We start from the raw sequence: 20,907 nt of genomic DNA on the forward strand, positions 1-20,907 counted from the left end.
TCAAATGACTGACGACGTTTCTCTACTTTCATAAGAGACTGTATCCACATTATTTTTAATAAGAAGATAGGCAAGTAACTTACTGTCTGGTTGGGAAGATAAAACAATTGTATATATCTCTGCAGTATGGAGTAAAAAGTGTATGTAACGAAAAAAAAGGTGTGGTTAGTATGTCATTCTTTGGCCAATCTATTTTCTTCATTGAAACTCAGATCAAGATCAAGAATCAGAATGACCCTAATTGCCCTCTGTGCCATGCCATATTTTACATGACATATTTTACACATTCAGCTTCTAAGCCTGCTTAAAATGATTCTGGGACCTCATGTCACTTATCTCTGGGGTTAGAGGCACTGTTACTTCGGACCCAGTATATCCCCATGTTATTTTTTTTCCTTGTTTTGCTGAAATATATTCTCAGAAATCTATTTCTCCAGACATTTATATAAAGACAATTTCCTGAGTACTTATAATTATAAAATATCATTTTTTGTTTTTATTTTAGAATGATAATTTGGTTAAACAAGGATTTTTTTGTTTTGTTTTTGGAATTTTAGTTTCACAATTATTTTCCCTCAGAACTTTTGCAGATACAACTGCTTTGGAGTCTAGAGTCTAGAATTGCTAATTCAAAATTTATAGCAAGAAAGTTCCACTTCCACTTAAGATATGGAACATGAAAGAGTATTACTAATACCTTAAAAATTTTGCGGAAAAAAAAGTGGAACATACTACAAAATCATCTCTACTCTTGAATTCAACAGAGAGCTGATACTGCAAGGAAATGAAATAGCCTGAAATCCAAGGAAAGACAGGCCATGCAAGAAGAGACAGATCGATATTTGTAACAGAGCATGGGGGGAAGATGAGGCCACCTTTGTCCTCTTCCATTGCATAAGAGCCTGCTCCATGATAGTGCGTAACTGATAGAATATGGTAGAAGTACAGCTATACCAGTTTCTCTGCCTAGGCCTTAACAAAATGGCAACTTTTACTTTCCATTTTTTGGAAAACAATCTCTCTTAATCCTTGCCTGCCATATGAATTTGACTCTCCCAGGAGAGACAGTACTATTAAAAGGAAAACTTCAGCCAAACTAAATTGAAAGGAGTTTAATTGAGCAATGAATGATTCATGAATCGGGCAGCCCCCAGAAACACAGCAGATTCAGAGAGACTCCAGGCACGGTGCCTCATGGTCAGAGTAAATGTATAGACAAATAAAGTAAAATGACGTACAGGAATCAGAAGTGAGGTACAGAAACAGCTGGATTGGTTAGAGATTGGCATTTGCCTTATTTGAACACAGTTTGAACACTCAGCGGTGCATGAGTGGCTGAAGTATGGCTGCTGGGATTGACGGAGATTCACCTATTGTTATAAGCGCAAACTCCTAAGTTAGGTTTAAAATGTTCTCTACCTATTAAGTTAGGTTGCAGTTCATCCACAAGGACTCAAATGCAGATGTACGAAGTCTTTTCTCAGGCCATATTTAGTTTGCTTTAACAGTATAAACCACATGACTTGCCAATATTCAACATTATTTGATCTTAAAAATATAAATTTTGTAGGTTTAAATCTAATATAAATTTTGAGAAGTAATTTATGGTAATGCTTACGTTGATTAAGAACGTGCACCCTGGAAATGGCTGACTAGTAGGAATTCTAATCAGAAGCCTGAAACAAGGAAAGGTATAAACATGCCATCTGTTTTTCTCTCTGATGAGACCAGAGGTTGGTTAAATAACATATTTAATGAAACCAAAAGCATAAATCTCTAGTGGTCTAGTGGTTAGAATTTTTAAAAGCATTTTAATTGAGGAAATACTAATGTTAAAGATGTGTGAGATGTCTAGAATTCCATATGCACTTCTATTTTTCTTTTTTAAAATATATATATATTTTTTGATGGAGTCTCGCTCTGTCACCAGGCTGGAGTGCAGTGGCACACTCTCCACTCATTGCAACCTGCAACCCCTGCCTCTCAGGTTCAAGCAATTCTCCTACCTCAGCCTCCAGAGTATCTGGGACTACAGGCATGCACTACCACGCCCAGCTAATTTTTGTATTTTTAGTAGAGACGGGGTTTCACCACATTGGTCAGAATAGTGTTGATCTCTGGACCTCGTGATCCACCAGCCTTGGCCTCCCAAAGTGCTGGGATTACAGGAGTGAGCCACCACACCCAGCCCCTATTGTTTCAAAAGAAGGTTACAAGGACCTAGTAAGTTCAAGAGCCTGAACACTTTGTGATGTCATCCAAGGCTTTGTATCCAGTCACGGATTCAATTATTTTGGTGCAAATATCTGACCATAAGATAAGCTGAATTCTGTCCTTTGAGTATTTTGTGCTCTGGTCTGAGTCAACATTTTATGCTGTGTACAATCAGAGGATATAAAAGACAGAGAACTCGGACTTCATTACACTCAGTACAATTGATTTTGTCCCTACTTGATGGTACATGGTTGCATGTACAGTAGAATTCTGTCTGAGATGGCAGGGAAAGAGACCTTTAATTGTCACATACCCCTACATAGAGAAGGCTAATGATATTACTAAAAATTACCTAATGCTTATGAATGAAAAATAAGCTTAAGTCAGGGCACATGTGAAGCATATTCTGTCAACTGATAAAATGTAAGGGGTTTGCTTTGGGGTCTCAACACACAGCTAGCAGTTTTGACTCTCATGCTGCTCACTCAGTTGCTAATAAATATCACGGACAACCCTGTAGTATTTGGCCAAAAATTCCAACTTGATCTCTTCTTTGGCAATGAGCTGCAAAGCTAGACTGATCAGCACAACTGTTCAACTACTCACTTTCAATTATTCACCTTTTTTTGGACCCAATTCTCATTCTCTTTCTGCATGCCTATGAACCCAAAACCTCTCTGAGATTTTAGATTACTGCTCACTTCCTCAGCTTCTAACTTTCATGCATATTTCCCATGTGGCTTACTACTTCCTTTTTAATTCTCGTCTTCTTGCTGTTTCATATAATTCATTTAAAACTTAACAAAGACTTGGAAAGATAAGTAAAAAATGCATATGTTTAGTCTGCCATCTTGAATTTAAATTTGCATTAAACAAATATAGATTCGTTTCATGAGACTTACATTTCAATGCACTGGGGACAGTCATTATTTAACAATTATAATACTCCCTGATATGGTTTGGCTGTGTCCCCAACCAAATCTCATCTCAAGTTGTAATCCGTAATCCTCACCTGTCAGGGAAGGGACACGGTGGGAGGTGTTTGGATCATGGGAGTGGTTTCTGCCTTGCTGTTCTTGTGATAGTGAGTTCTCACGAGATCTGATAGCTTTGTAAGTGGCTGGTTTTTTTTCCTTCTCTCTCTCTCACCTGCTGCCATGTAATACATGCCTGCTTCCCCTTCTACCATGATTCTAACTTTCCTGAGACCTCCCCAGCCATGCAGAACTGTGAGTCAACTAAACCTCTTTTCTTTATAAATTACTTGGTCTCAGGAAGCTCTTTAGAGCAGTGTTAAAATGGCCTAACACACTCCCCAAATATCCACCAAGTATTCAGTATTCTTGAATACTTACTATGCCCCAAGTGGTCCCGTGTATGTCTTGTATCCATATTTCTATTGCTTAGTAGTCTGAAATCCATGTATTCTTATAAAACGAAATTACGCTTCAAAATTTAAGTAGGCATTTGAAATTATTGGAGCCCAGAGAGAGGTTCTCAATCTCAGTCCAAGAGAAAAAACTGAAATCTCATAAAGGAGAATGTTAAATTGAGTATTTAAGGATACAAAAAGTTTGGCAGGTAAAAAAAGTGAAAATGGCACAAAACCTGGAGACAAAATTGCTTATCTGGGAAGTGAAAAAACACTTAATATGGCTAAAAATCAAGATGTATGGGGGGAAACTATACCAGAAAAGACTAGATACATGAGCATTAGAATAATGCTAAGATTCTTGTTTCTATCTCTTAGCTAAGGGAGGAGGCCAGCTGAAATTGGAGACCCTCAGTATTCAGGGACCCCCAGTCTGCATCAGGGCATTCTGTCACCCAGCTGCCTCTAACACCACGAGTCTAGGAACACTGAAAGTGTATTGTATAATTGTTAAGATATTCACACCAGAGTGAGTGAAGATAAAAAGAGGAGGAGGGGATGTTCCTGAAAACGCCGTGAGTAAAGGGATCAAATGATGTGGGTGGCTTAATGAGGGAAGAAGCAGCAGGCAGAAAAAAACAAAACAAAACAAAACAAAGTTTGAGTGTGAATAGAAGGCACTGGGAAATAAAAGCTATGAGAGATGATGCCATTTACTGATTGCAGATACTAATCTTTCACAGTTCAAAGATGGAGAATTTCCAGGTGTTAACAAGGTCCTGAATGTGGCCATGAGAGTGTGTGGCAGAGTGCCTGGAACTGAAAAATATCAAGGAGGAAGCGTTAAGAGGCCAAGAAAGCATTGGTGTTAATACACAAGAGAAGAATCACACTACGATGTGAATCCCTTGGTGTTCTGCATACTGAGAAGTGACACCAAAGATGTGACACAGTGATGATATTAAATTATTACTTGTTAAATGAAAGAAGAGAAGGAAGTGTTATTTGGATTGTACATTAGAGGAGTAAGATTCAGGAAAGTCACTGACTAGAATTTAGAAGCATGGGATCATAAGATATTCTGTAGAAAATAAATATTTGACAACAAAATGTAAAATAATGATGCAAAAGAAAAAATAGCAAAATATAATTTCAAAGTTTCTATCACAGCCTGGAAGAATTGTGGTACCACTGAAAGAAACTGTATGATAGAGAAGGCAATCCGGAATTGAGGGAACATTACTAACTCAATCTTTACCAGTTGTGTTTGTGGTTACACAGAAAAGGATGACATCAACATAACTTGAGTTAGACAAAGTAAACAAGGGCAACATGTTTGTATTTTTAATCTTTTGTTTTGTTTTGTTTTCAGTAAAAGGTAATAAGCAGGCAGTCTTAACTTTCCCCCTAAATATACACACAGGGAAAAAATGAAAATCATAGTTTTTGTTAGCCATATATTCTCTTGCTTCATTTTCCCAATACCTCTATGCAATGAACTTGTTTACACACCTTAACAGCTGAGGTTACTAAATTGTACTCTTCGGGTTCACAACTGTTAAGTAGCACAAATGGGAACTAAACAGAGTATGTTTGCCTCTAACTGCCATGATTTCACCTCCCTGTCATGTACAAAAGAATTTGCAATTTTAGAAACTCATAATATAAATGCTTCCAAAAGAATTAGCGCATAACTTTTTGTGAGATCCTCAGAATTCAGTTTGGCTAATAAGTTCAGAAAGGAAGTAGCTAAGAACATGGACTTTAGAATTGCAAAGACTCGGCTTTAATTTTAAACTCTGACTTTTTCTTTTGCCATGTAATACTGAGTAAATCACTTAACTTCTCTTAGTTTCCTCATTTGTAAGTTAAAGACAAATAAAAATGCTGATCTCATGACAATGTGACAAATGAGATAATGCATGTAAATTTCTTATCACAGAGCTAAATCAATATTAGCTGTTAATAACTAATACACTAAGTATATTATTTTTAGTTCTACATTCTTAATTTTACACATATTTATACGAAATATTTCTGCATGGCTGTATCAAACTAAACATTCCAACACTTCCACTAAAAAATTACACAGTTGACCATTGAATAATGTGGCGGTTCTGGCTGCCAACACCTCCATTCCCAGTCACACAGTCAAAAATTTACATATAACTTAGACTCCTCAAAAGCTTGACTACTGACAGTCTACTGTTGACTGAAAACCTCACTGATAACGAGCAGTAAATTAATACATATTTTGTATGTTATATGATTTATACTCTGTATTCTTACAATAAAGAAAGCTGCAGAAAAAAATGCTATTAAGGAATTCATAAGGAAGAGAAAATATATTTACTATTCATGAAGTGGAAGTGGATCATCATAAAGGCGTTCATCCTCATCATCTTCATACTGAGCAGACTGAGAAGGGGGAAGAAGAGTGGGGGTTGGTTTTGCTGTGTCTAGGGTAACCGAGGTGGGAGCAAATCTGCAGATAAGTGGACCCACCTATGTTGTTCAAGGGTTAGACACATTTAAGTTATTGCAATTATAATATCTTGATCTGTACAAATTAAACACTGAACGTGTTAGGCTCATCTGTTATGCTTTAATATTGCAATGTGAACATTACAAGACTTTCAGGATGCACCTAGAATAAAATATACAGCTATTAAGTGCCAAATTGTGACAGAAAAAGTAAAATCTGATTAAATTTTCTTTAAGTTTCTTCTAGACTACTCTTTACAATCAATAGAATTAATGGGTTTCTATCAACAACAACAACAAAAGCATTGGATTTGCTTAGCATCAGAATAAAGAATAACCAAATTGTGTGATCAAATTAGGTTAATACACACTTTGGCAAAAATTGTGTTAGCTCAAAACCATGTTAATATCAAAGCTATAACGTGATGTATAAAAACTGGGACTCTCATGAAACTAGAGTTAATAATGAAAATGCATAAAACAGGAAGCATAACATTTGAGTTGAAAAATTCTTAGAGTAAAATGTTTAAATTATCTGATTGGAAATGTTAGAGAACAGAAATAATCATTGACATTTCAGTTTTTATATCAACATAAATGATAGTGGTGATGGTGGTGGCATTCCCTCCTGGAATCAATTAGGAATGTATCTCCTGCTATCTGCCTGGAGACACATCTTACAGCAGGGTAAGTATCACTCTGTCCTATACAGGTGCCATTTTTAGAGAAGCTGAATAATACAATTGGAGCAGAATTGAACAAAAATCTATTCATATGAGTGGATCATATTATCATTTTTCAATTTAAAGGAACTAGTTTTCCCTTCACCCTGTCTCTATTCCCCTTCTCCGATTATCTGCAACTACCCTCTCCACCCATTCTACTGCACTCACAAACTTTTCTAAGGATGTAAGTGAAGCTGAATAGATAGTGAATTTAATAACAAACAAGTGGACCAAACACTATGTATTTTACCTCTCTGACTTAGACTGGGTGGCCTAAAATGCAGGAATGTATTTTTCATAGCTCTGGAGGCTGGGGAGTCTGAGATCCAACTGCTGGCAGAGAGGGTTCTTGGTGAGGGCTCTCTTCCTGACTTGCAGAAGGCTGCCTTCTTGCTGTATCCTCAAACGGTGGAGAGAGAGATCATGTCCTCCATCTCTTCTAACATGGACACTAGTCTCATTCATAAGGGCTCTACCCTCATGATGTTATTTACCTCCCAGAGGTCCCACTTCCTCACATCATCACATTAGGAATTAGGGCTTTAATATATGAACTTTGGGCCCATAAAATATTTGGTCCAAAGCACTCTTCATCAACAGTAGCAGTTCCTCCAAGGGAAAGTAACTAAATGACATTGTAACTGCACCATGAAATCACTGGCAGAGTCAGGCCAGCCTGCACCCTGCCAGTGTGACTAAATCAAGACCTCAGGCATACAGGCAAGAAAAATGCAGCCTATAAGGCCACACAAAGAGACAGATATCCAGAGAAAGGGAAGTGGCTTCCAGATCCATAAAGATCTAGTTACTCCCACGGAGCCCGTGTTTCCTAAGCCCAGCAACCCTTTGGCATTGTCAGGTTTCATCCATCTTCTACAGGCGGCGCTTCAGGTGCAGAGCAGACCTGCAAAAGCTGCTAAGGAACGACCCCCACAGCTGCGCCTGTCCTGGCACAAAGTCCCATGTGTGCCCTCTCTGCTTATGGAAGGGTCTTTAACTCTCTAACAGTCAATAGAATAGGATTGTCTCTTTTCAAATGTAAGCCTACCTAGATAGAATTGTAATTCTCTAAAAATACGTTATGTATAAATATATAATAAAAATATGAATTATATATATATATGCACACACACATATATATATAGCATAAGGATAAGATCACTTCTCTCTGTGGTGTATTTTTTTTTTTTTTTTTTGGACAAAGAACCATGCTCTGTCCCCCAGGCTAGAATGCAGTGATGCAATCATAGCTCACTTCAGTTTCCACCTCTTCTGGGCTCAGTGATCCTCCCACCTCAGTTTTCCAAAACTGGGATTACAGACAGGTGTGCACCACCACGCCTGGCTAATGGGGTGTGGATTTAAACTCTTTTAATTTGCTGGCATAATTACAAAGTTTAACATGTGTGTCTTAACATAATTGCAAAAACCCTTTAGTTTGTATTTCTTGAAATATAAATTCTAATTAAATGATTACAGCATGTATGGCATAGTAGGCAGAACAAAAATTTAGAAACAAAAATCTGAGGAGGTCTCTCGTCCACATCACCATATTGCTGAGTGACCTGGTCTCATCATCGAAATTCTCCCTTGTACTATTGTGAGAATGGCTTAAGAGGGTGGATGAGAAAACACCTTCTGGAGACTAGAATGCTGTTAAAAATTGAATTGTCATTTTATCGTTTAATATATCTTTTTAGATTGATAAAGAGCAATACAAATATACGTCTATTGACTTTTCCAATTCATTTGTTCACGTATGCTCTGACATAGACACTATCTAACAATGTGTGTTCAACCTGTGCAGATGAACTAGAAAAAAACAAAAGTATTTTCCGTGATTGCCCTAACTTCTGAGAACTCTGAAAATATTTAAGCACATCCCCCCAGAAGTGCATGGTCATGGCTCTGGCATTTACACACCATCAGTGGCTCTTCACTCAAATCCTTTGCATTCTCCTCTGTGGTCTACTTGTCATCACAGGCATTAAGATTAGCCATCCACAGGTGACAGGTGTAACCATCCATGCAGCATGAATCTCATCGAAACTGATATTGTATCTACAAAGCAAATAACATGAAATGCCTTTTCTCATACAGTCAAATGTATCTGTATGTATTATATTAATTGTCTTCATTGATACTTCTTGCTTATGTAATAACTGTTCTCAACTTTTATGTTCTCCCACTTTCTGGAATGACAAATGACATCTCATGCTTTCTCCTGAGAACTCCTTATCACAAGATTAAATCCACATGTAGAGATTGAAATTCATCAGATATTTTTTCTCTTCTCTGATTTGTTAAATCATGTGTTTGTGAATTCATCATTTGCAATTTCTAATTTGTAGCACTAATTGCATCTACTTTGAATTCTGCATAAAATCATCTTCACAAAAACAGTGCAATTTACTATATCATATTTGTATGAGTTTTCCATCACCTTTCCTTTTCTGATTCGTATATTTTTTAAAAATGCATGTTTATAAAAGTGTATTTCTAATTAATAACATTTATTAGACTTTATTATTAAAAGAAATGGTTCCCCAAATATTGAGATATTTAATGAATGCTTTATATCATTACTTAACTTGTATTATCAAAACAAGATCTGTATATTTACCATCACTAAGATAGTTCTTGCTATGAGCATGGTACTTTACTTTTCTTTCTTTTCTTTCTTTCTTTTTTCTTTTAATTGAGATGGAGTTTCACTCTTGTTGCCCAGGCTGGATTGTTTGGTTCACTGCAACCTCTGCCTCCCAGGTTCAAGCGATTCTCCCGCCTCAGCCTCCCGAGTAGCTGGGATTACAGGCTTCTGCCACAATGCCCGGCTAATTTTTTGTATTTTTACTAGAGACGGAGTTTCACCATGTTGGCCAGGCTGGTCTTGAACTCCTGACCTCAGGTGATCCACCCACCTCGACCTCCCAAAGTGCTGGAATTACAGGCATGAGAGCCACTGTGCCCGGCCCTAGCATGGCACTTTTCTATGTGTGTTCACCAAAGCTCAAAACAACAATGTGATGCAGATATGATTATTATATAAGTTTCATAAATGAAGAAGACAGAGATCCAGAAAGATGAATTAGTTGGTCAATGTCACATAGCTAGTATTTTACAGAACATGAATATAAACTTACATAGTGTGTTTCTGCAATTCATGCTTTTAAGAAATATGTCAGTGGTTCCCAAACTTTAACATAAATAAGAATCATCCCAATAACCTATTAAAATATAATTTCCTGGGTCTCATGCTCAGATATTCAGAGATTTAAGGTAGGGCTCATAATTGTGTGTGTACAACAAACTCACCGATATCACTGCTGTCCTGCTGGTCCAGGTACTATGCATTGAGATGCACTGAACTACCTACACTGATTGTCTCGTGAGGATAATCAAAGATACCATCACCTGAATCTGAAGTGTTTACTATTTTCACTCAGAAAACACTAAAATATTGTTCCGTTTTGGAAAAGATAAAATTTCTCCAGCTAATATATCTAACATAACATTTTAGATGCTATATAAAAGCATCTTTCAGCAGAGGTTAAGAGTCCTATGACTTTGTGCTTCAATTATTTTCTGTAGAAGTTATACGAGTTTGATATTGAGCAAATTGTGTATCTTCCTGAAACTCCATTTTGCACAATTGTAACATGGTCATACCATCTACTACACTGAGTGGGATTAATTGAGATAATATAAACATAACATCTAGCTTAAGGACTTGGGAGTTGCTTAGTTAGAAGCTATTTTTCTTCTCAGGCTATTAAGAAGGAAAGAAATCATAGATTATTCAAATGAATCAATAACACATGGTGAAGAAGAGGGGAAAATAGCATAAGAAAGAGGGAGAAAGACTTTGGAGGTTATATACCATATTGACAAACTTCTTGTTTCATCCAAGTGAAAGTTCAGTTAATTTTATAACAAAAGTAATAATATTTCCTGACAATCTTTCCTGCTAATAGCTTGAGTGAAGTGATTAAAGGCCATTATTCTCTCCCGAAATAGTCCCCTTCCAGTAAGAACTCATTAAGCACTTTAAACTGTGGAACATGATTACAGAGAATAGAATACTAATTGTTAAAAATAAACGTCATGCCTGAACTGACTGAATTAATTTCTTTCAATATGTTGATATATAAAGATCTCTAACCACATGTAATTCTTAAATATCACAATTCCTTTTTCTCTGATCTTTAAAATTTGTTACCTAATTCCATTGTATTGTTGTATGTTAGTGGAATATGGCATTACTTAAACTTTCACTGTTAAACTCATTATTGGGTAAAAATAGTGCAGGGAAACATTGTGGCATGGCCACTATCAAAGCACAATCTGTACTTTCCACATGGATTACTTTATCAACTTCCAGGTTTCTTTCAGTAATCACAAAGGATGCTATCACGGCAAAACCACTTGAAATGCTTAGATTTCCTCTGATTCCATCTTGATATCTCCTGGTTAAAGACTGATTAGCGGCAGAAGGCAAATTCCACTTGCAAGATCTTCTAAAATGGAACTTACATGCATTAAAGAGTTGTCTGCAAGAGAATAGGCCAAACTAATATGTAATAATTAAAGGGCAGGATAGCAATTACCTTTGGGATGAGGCATGAGAAGGCCTGGGTCGGGTAATGCTCTATCAATGCCTTATTTTATTGGCATGCTAGTTACATGGCTATATTCACTTAAAATCCATTGAACCGTGGGCTCTGGATTTGTGCACTTTTCTATATATACTTTAATTTTCAATAAAATTTTACTAAAAGAATCTATGGTCCTAAACTCAGGTATTCTTTTGTGGTCCAACACTCCATATCTATAAGGCAGGCAAGTAAAACACAAAACGACTTACTTGCTCCTAAAAATTTTTTTTTTGATCTGCTGTTCAGAGCAGCATTAAAAACAACTTATCATGAACAAAATATTTTTTATTTCATGGTCTATGTAAATACACATTTCCAAAGATTGTAAAACGATTCTTGGTTTATGATGGCTCTTGGTTTCCACGGCTTTATACAAGTCAAAAATCACCCCTGAATAAAAATCAGAGACCTAAATTCAGAGGCATGATCCAGGACAAACCCATCCAGTTCTGGAAAAATAGAAATCTCCATCTTCTAGATTTATTTACGTTATTACTATGCTCCAACAGCATCATTTTGGTTTCTAAAGACTTTAGAATAATTTGTTTTCTCTACACCAATTTGTATCATGTCAAAGTGAAATAGCAGTTTTATAACCACCTGGGGGAAAAAGCAATCCCCTTCCATAAATAAAAAAGTAATCTGCATAAATATGTACTCAGATATCCCTATAGACTCTTAAAATCTCGTATATGGGGGAGGGGAGCGAGTACAAACCATTAAAAAAATGTGAAACAAGTTCCAAACTTTGCATCATTTGCCATATGATAATTGTCTAATAAATTAATATCAATGCTAAAAACAGATTTGTACAAATATTCATTTGGGACTAGAGCCAGCTAATTCAGATAAACATGTATCTTTCCACTGAGCTGTATGCTCCAAAGCAGAAATTTATAAAAGCAACCCTCAGCAAATATGAATAACATATTTGGAAGAGCCAATATATTAAATTTGAAAATTCTGAGCTATATTGCAATATACTGCTCATCAAAGAGTATTTTTACATTAGTCGGCCCTAAATGGATTTCCTTATTCTCTGTAATAGATTCATTAAGCACACAGATATGCAATAAATAAAGCAGGAACGGACGCCTTCACATTGACAAGCTGTCAGAAGGGCAAGGGAAATATCCCAGATGAGAGGGAAGAACAACAATGAAAAAGTCAACAACAACAAAGTAGTCTCTAAAATAAATGTCTTCGTTAATCCCTTTCCAAAAATAAGTAGTGTTCTGAGTGTTCAGGCTAACACTTAAAGCCCGAATCAAGTGAAAAGCTATTCTCGCAGCCACCATAGTCTGCAAAATGTTCTGTGTATCTGCCTCGTTTATCTTTCCACGTTATCAGCTAGGTCACGATGAGTAAACCTATTCACAAATTGGAATTTGGGTGTAATTATACAATGATCTTAAGCAAATTTGTCTCGATTAGTAATCACTGACATTGCATCCTACTATTAGAGCTTTGATTGTGAGTTTTAAATACTTCAACAACCAGCCTCTCTGTACCAGTTGCACCTTTCAGTCCTGTGAAACCTGTATGGATGTTCATCCATATATTTCACATACGCTTATATCCACTGTATCACATGTTATATTTCTTGTTTTTGTACCACTTCTATTTCAATAAAATATTTTCCCCCCACTTCAAAACATTTGTGGTCTTGTTTTCTCTGGGAAATCTTTCCAGTTAACCTTCATTCTGGTAAACAAAAGTAGCAAAAGAGACGACTTTCTTAATGTGATTCCAAACACATCAGAAAGTGCTCAGTTTTCTAGAAAACTTACGGCTAATGTTTAATTTCAACTTTTTAAAACAAGCTTACTTAATTTTGACAATTTTCTTTGTTAATATTAATCATTCATTCAACCTAATGAGACATTATTATGTGATAAGTCCAATTTATACAAAGAAAGTAGAACATGTTTCTTGCCTTCAGATTCTTCACAGCCCCAAGCAGAATTCAGATATGTGAACTAGTAATTGTAATAAAATATTTCATAACTATTAGAATCAATGGGAAATCAATAAGGGAGCAATTCATTTTTCAGGGATGGTGGGAAATGTACCAGGAATTTCACTAATGAAGAACTGCTATAAATCATTATTAAAGGATGAATTAAAATTTACAAAGAAATGAGATAAGAAAGGCTATTCTAGACAGAATAGAAAAGGAAAAGCATTTAATTGTAAAATTGGGGAAAAAGGTTGTTTGGTTTATGGAACTGTAGCAGTTCAGAATCACTGGATTTGGGGGAGCATGAAGAAAAAGGACAGAGGTTGCAATTCGATTATCATGATCTTGCACATCATTGCACAGTCTTGGACATTATCCATGCGCAATGGGCTAGCACAGAGGGTTATGGTAAGGAAATGAAGGATGGGAGAGAAATGTCAGCTGGGTAGAGGGAATATTGGTGTTACTGTTCTTTTGCATTCATCCTTCTAGACTGCTAGATTTTGACACGTTCTCCTCAGTATGCAGGCTCAGTGAGAGTTAGGGCCAACCATTCCCCCAAATTAGAGAAAGTTTGAGTCATGTTAAGGAGCTCAGCTAATTGCTTTTCTCTGGGGATCTGATACTACTAGGGCTTTTGTTTTCATCCTCCTTATGAGGAAGACTTTACCACAAACTAAATTAAAGTATAAAACTTTTCATCCTGCTACACCATGATGGAGTTTTTTGCTTTGTCTCCTACATTTTTCCACAGAACAATCTTTCTTCTTGCTTGCAAATTTTCTCAGAGACCAGAGTACAATAAATAGCTTGGCTAATTTCCTGCATTAATTCATGCATCTAACCCATACTTATTGTGCTATTATACGCCAAATACTATTCCAGGTTTTGGAGAGAGAGTAGGAACAAAACAAGCAGACATCCTTGTTATTGAGTTGCCATTTTACTGGGAAAATAGGCAATAAATAAAATAAGCAAAATATGTTTGTTAGATTGGGATAAATGCTACGGAGTAAGACAAATCAGAGAAGGTAGACAGGAAGTATATTTTGGGGGATACAATCTAAGACAGGCGGGCAAGGCAAGTTGTATTGAAAAGGTGACATTCAAACAAAAACTTGAAGAACATGAGAGAGAATTGATGAGGATATTTTAGGCAACTGCATTCCAGGTAGAAGGAATTGCAAAGTGCCAAGGCCCTAGACAGAAGCATGGTTAGGTGTGGACAAGCTAAAGCTGTCTTGGGAAAGACAATCAGAGAATGAAGGCAGAGAAGGGAAAAGGAATCAGAGAATGAAGGGTACAAAGGCAATGGCATCTTTGTAGCTGCTTTGGTTAAAAAACGTGCACTCTTGAGTCTCTTTGTTCTCCCTCACTACACATGCAATTCTCAGCAACACCATCGGCTTATTTCTCAATATAAAACCGATTTCCACATTTCTGATAACTCGACTTGCTATTAACTTGATTCTAGCCAACACCATAGTCTGTCTAGATTACCAACCTATCAACCAGGAGATTTCCCTTTTGTGCCATTACCCCCTGCAGTGTATCCTGAAAACAGCAGTGGATTCACAAAACCACAAGTGGTTTTGCATTTCTCAAAGTTCTTCTAATAATCGACAAGGAGCTGTGCATCCCCTCTCCCCACTTCCTGATTTTATTCCCTTTTAGGAACACTTATGGGGCCTTTTTGTTTTCTTAGAACATGCCAGGCACACTTTCTAGCCAGGGACTCTTGCTTCAGTTCACTCTGTCTGGATGATATCTATAAACTTGGTAAGCTTAAAGAAGGAAATATTTTTAGAAACACTCAAAGTTTCAAGTGCAGAAAACTCTTATCTAACAGTTCTAAAGAAACAGGATGGGGATCATGGCTAATTACAATCCATGGGTAAATTTTTAAAAGCTTCCTTTGCCTTTTTTTTATTATCAAGATTTTTTCCTTGTTGAACTTGTGATACAGATAAGAAATATTTAAATAACCAATATCAACTTAAGTCAATTTAAGATTAATGAAGAAGCAGAAACAGTAGGGCATAGATGTAGGGACATGGGAAAAAGATGGTGAGATCTTGGAGGTAACAAACAAGATTTATTTTTTTCATAGGTTTTTCTTAGTATAATTCTGCCTATGACCACATCTTTTTTTACATTGGAATTGTGAATAGGATGCTTATTGTACTTCACTGTTTTGTTAAATACCTCAAAAATTATCTACAATTGCCAATATACTTGTTTCTCTGGACTTTTCTAAACCATTGGGTTTTTTTTTTTATTTTTTAATTTATTTTTTTATTTTTTATTATTATTGTACTTTAAGTTCTAGGGTACATGTGCCTAACGTGCAGGTTTGTTACATATGTATACTTGTGTCATGTTGCTGTGCTGCACCCATCAACTCGTCAGCACCCATCAACTCGTCATTTACATCAGGTATAACTCCCAGTGCAATCCCTCCCCCTCCCCCCTCCCCATGATAGGCCCCGGTGTGTGATGTTCCCCTTCCCGAGTCCAAGTGATCTCATTGTTCAGTTCCCACCTATGAGTGAGAACATGCGGTGTTTGGTTTTCTGTTCTTGTGATAGTTTGCTAAGAATGATGGTTTCCATTTAAATGCTCTATTTAAGGTCACAGACTTCAAAGAATGTTTGACAAAGTGATTTCACCATTGAAACAGCTTCTAGAATGCTTCCAGCACTGAAAAGCATAAATTCATTTTAGAGTACAAATAATTCAAGATTTTCTGATATTGCCTTGATTATCAATTATACTTAAATATATTACCTAAGTTTTTATTATATTTTCAACTTTCCATTTATTGTAGCAAATTTGTTAGAGTGTAGCAGGAAGAGGCATTATATTCAATACTGGTCTTTTCCTTTATTATTTCACTTATATTTAAGCAATGGAATTGAGCATTCATTGGCATTGCTATCATAGCTTACTACAATAAGCTATTGGCATCTCTTCAAACATAAAAGATATATTAAAAATGGCTGTAGCAAATTTTAAATAACTGTACATGAATCTCATGTTTTCAGAGAAAATTTAGAAAAATCCCAGATAACTGGTATTAGATCTTGGCTAGGAAATACATTTTTAAAACCTAAACCTAAATCATTAAAAGTAAAAACATAATTTTTAAAAAAAAGTCTTTTTTTTTTTTTTTTTACAAATGGCATTTTCTTAAATTGTACCTAAACTTTTGCCAAGGCTCTCCTAAAATTATTTTCTTATGTAAAGAAATAATAATAATAATGATAATGAATTAAGGTCTAAGGAGAAGTTCCATTTATAACTCATTTTCTTTATATCCACAACCCAAAGTAGTAGATTCAACACATGGCTGAGCTAAGCGCTGGCCCCGCTGTCGCCATTGGCTCTGGCCACTGTTGAAAGTGCCTTTGTCACTTTGTCTTGGATGACTGTGTAGACGTGACTAAAATATATAACGCATTTTTTTCCAAGCAATTAATTCTTTTTTTTCAGTTAGTGTAGACAGAGTCTATTAAGCAATTAACTGTGGTTAACTCAATTATAGAAAACATAATTCATCTGATTTAGAAACTTAACTGACAAGGCAAGTGAACTCTGGCTAACCTCAGTGGGACAGAAATGGAGAGTAATAAGGCCAGGAGGACCAATCATTCTAGAAGAAGAATCCAGACAGGAATAATTTTTGGGGTACTCAAACATTTGGTCAAGTGTTTATAACTTTAGTATGGTTTGGGTTGCTAAAATTATGTTTTTATTTTTTCTTCCATGAAAGTTTATCTTTACCAAGAAGTGTAAAAGTTTCTTTCTTTTGGAAAATCAATACATTTCACATAATCACATTACTTGTTGATAAAATTTACTACATGTTCACCACAACCTCTACTGGCTGATCATTTTGACACCGTGCAGTCTAGGACAGTGTGCATTTTCTGAAATGTTTAATGGTAACATCTTACTCTTCAGTTTTTACTTAGAGAATTCACATTGAAGATAAAAGAAAAATTTTATACAGTAAAATGCATCATTAAATCTGTGACAAGTTTAATATCCCAAATATCCTTGCATAAAGATTATTAAATGTTTATCACATGTGTTTTGTAAAAGATTTCAAAAAACTAAATTAACTGATTATTTTTTGTTTGAGGCGTAGTATTTTCTTGGTGTGTTAATTTTAATTTAAACAAAATCCTTAAAACTCTTTTTGTGACATCCATAGAAAGTTCACGGGCTCCAAGGAAAGAACGGCTACATATGAATGGCAAACATCCAAGTGGAGCCTAATTATTAATAAAGTAATGCTCACCAGTAGCGTATTCTACTTTTTGTAGTACTCAAGGCCTCAAGTTCAGTAAACACAAATTCATACCAAACAGATGGAGCTGGTGTTAGTTAGGGTTAAGGGGTCTCCATACTGATGTTCTTACTACCCAACATAGTTATGGTAGGTATGAGAAGAAAGGATTATAAATAGTGCACCAAAGCCAGGACAAAAAAGGGGATGGATGTGGTGAGAAAGAGGACAGTGGGTGTCTGGGAGAGGGACAGAGGAGGGGCTGAAATTGAAGACAAGATGCTTCCCATAACTCCATGGCTAAACTGTGAACTATCTTTTCAAGGTAAGGTTTGTATATCTTTTTTGCATCAGCATCTCCAGAAGTCATCAGAGTATTTGACAGATTACATGTAGTCAGAGTGTGAGGCAAAAATGGGCAGCCTGTTGACTTGACAAATAGCATTACTAAATCTGTTGGAATATCGACCAAATATTGAATTCACGCTTGGGGCATTTATAAGAATTCCTTTTTTTTTTTTTTTTTTGGCTTGAATTTCCCTATATCCCTGTTTTGAATCCTTCATATAAGCTGGCTTCTTCATGCTCCCTCCTTATTTTACCTTCCTTTTGCACTTTTTGTGACAAGTTCTTTGATATATTTAACTGCATAAGCTTGCTTGTTCAATCAAATGGGTTTTTGCTTGTAGAGATTTTCTACATCCAACGAAATTCTAACTGATTCACGATGGGCTTCTTCTCTTCCTTAACTTCTATTTCTTGCCTCTGCAAAACTATGAGGTAGATACAAGATAACTTTACATTGGCCTTAAAGTGATATACTCGGACTAACCTAGTTAGATTACTCAGCCAGGTAGGTCATGCATTTGGGACTCAACATTCAGGCTACAGATTGTGCAACAGAAAAATCGAGGGTAGGTTAATAGAAAGGGTTCAACAATACACTAGCAGAACAAATGAGGGGTAGAGTCTAGACATCTAAGCAGAAAGTCAAATTAGGCAGATCACCACAATGTGGAAAGAGAAAGGTAACATGGACATTTTTGGTTCCGCCACAGACCATCTTTGAGGCATTTGTTCAGTCATTATCGTGAACTTCAGTTTCTTCAATGACACACAAGGCAATGGATTAGGAGTATATAAAATACATTTTTTCAAATATAGGGTTTTATAAATATTGACATCTTGCAGTATACCCAGTATTTTAATTACGAAAGTTAAAATTATATAAACAACATATATGTGGTTGTATTTTCTCTGACCTTTATTATAAATCGATCAATATAAAAATAATAGCTAAATAGATTATAGCCTCAAAGGCAGTAAATAATAATTTCCTTTCCCTAGAAATTGAAATACTCCAGTATATAGTTTACTTTTGTTAAAAGATTAAAATTTAGGAATACAAAATATATTTACTGTCAGGTGGAGGATGTAATAGCATCCTGATTCATTACTTGAACTTTGTTCAAAGATTTTTATGTCTTCAAATATACTCTGTGATATTTTACTTTCTCTGGTTATGTATAAAGCTAATCAAGAAGAGAATATAATAGCTGCTACTTTAGGATAAGCTAAAGATAGGAAAGTAATTATATTTTATATAGAACTTATCAGCTATCCTCTAAATGCCTATAGTGGTATCAAAGCTAACATATGCTAATTTAGCTAGGTATCAGCAATAGGCTGGCAATTAGTAAGGGTGCTTCAAGCAATCACTAAAGCTACAACACAAATCCATGGCAGACAGCACAAACTACATTCTTATCTTGTTAATCACTCTTCGTAATTTTCAGTGCCAGAAAGAAGAGTCCTTTTCAGGCTTGCATGACTGATCACCCTGAAAACTCGGTGGTTTAAAAATAATAATAATTGCATTAACTTTCAGGGTTTTTAGGGCACCAGAACTAGGAAAGAGCTTGGCTTGGTGTTTCCAGTTCAGAGTCTTTCCTTGTGATTGCATTTAAGTGGTGACTAAGACTGAGTAGGGAGAGGAGCAGAGGGTGATAGCAGAGCTGGGGAGGGTTAATGGGGCATCTCTATCCTTTAAACTAGTGTCAGGGTCTCTGGACTAGTTTGGGCTTCCTCACAACACAGTGGCCTCAACATAGTCAGATTGCTAATATGATGGCCGGTGGCTCCAACGGCCCATATTCCAGTGATCAAGGTGATCGAGCCGTAGAAAGGGCCAACAGTCCAGTGATAAGATGGTCGAGCTGTAGAATTCACAGTGACCTGCTACTGAAGATCACCAGAACAGAGGCTCCGCTGCTTCTAATTTCTCACACATTTACATTCTCTGACCTCTTTTAAAGCCTTTCTTGCTTAAATCAGGACTCACCCAGGAAAATCTCCCTTTTGTTCAACTTAAAGTCAGCTGATTAGGAAGAATAATTACTCCTGTAAATATGGTTAACTTTTGCCACAAAACATAAAAGATCCCATCACCTTTGCCATGTTCTGGCAGCAAGGGGCAATTTTCGGGTCTCACTCACACACACTCGAGAGGATGTTTTTGACAAGGCCTGGGACATTGGTGGCATCTTAGAATTCTTTCAACTACAAGAAATTAAATTAAAGTTGAATTCTTAAAAAATAAAGTTTAAAATGTCCCCTGAACTGCAAAATAATTTTAGCATAATGATGGCCGACTGACTCTTTCACATATTAATTCAATCACTGCCTCTCTATTTTCACCACATTTTCCCCAAGAGATACCTGTCTAAAATAACTGGTGGTACCTAACTGTTATTTTCCTAATATATATTATAAGTGCTCTAATAAATAAAGTTTCATTGTGTTCTGAATATGTTAGCAAACAACATTAAGTATCAAAATAAAATGTATGGAATTATTTTCCTTTTTTTTCAGAATGTGCAGGCAAGCAAGAAAGACACAGAATAACATTTAGAGAAATAGAGATCATTGTGAAAGGAGAAGCCTATGAATAAAAATTAGCTGGAATGTCAGTCATTATGTCAGAACAAATGTCTTCTAAGAAGAAAATTCTGATTGATTTCCACATAATTACTCTGATTGTGGAGTCAGCCTGAGCCACACATGAGCCATCTTTTCCACTGCTGTTGACTGTGCCTGCAAACACCAAGAAAACATAAATCAGGGAAAGGAAATGACTGAAGTATGGATTTAAATGTTTCTATTTTTACAAGGCTGTAGGCTCCATATTTTTGTTGACTATTTTAATG

The 20,907-nt window shown here is 36.0% G+C and overlaps 1 long non-coding RNA gene across 4 annotated transcripts in view; it reads right to left on the minus strand.

The window, feature by feature from the left end:
- Positions 1–20,907, minus strand: part of LOC110741742 — a 120,348-nt gene that overhangs the window by 43,413 nt on the left and 56,028 nt on the right. For 3 of the 4 annotated variants that reach the window (XR_002518529.2, XR_002518531.2, XR_002518528.2), the window contains one exon: positions 20,733–20,794. This is a non-coding gene — a long non-coding RNA (uncharacterized LOC110741742). Of the gene's footprint in view, positions 1–8,718; positions 9,479–20,732; positions 20,795–20,907 lie in introns of those variants that run through there. The other variant, XR_002518530.2, reaches the window with a different exon arrangement.

This window comes from Papio anubis, chromosome 15, assembly GCF_008728515.1.
Source record: "Papio anubis isolate 15944 chromosome 15, Panubis1.0, whole genome shotgun sequence".
In the NCBI taxonomy this organism is placed as follows: Eukaryota; Metazoa; Chordata; class Mammalia; order Primates; family Cercopithecidae; genus Papio; species Papio anubis.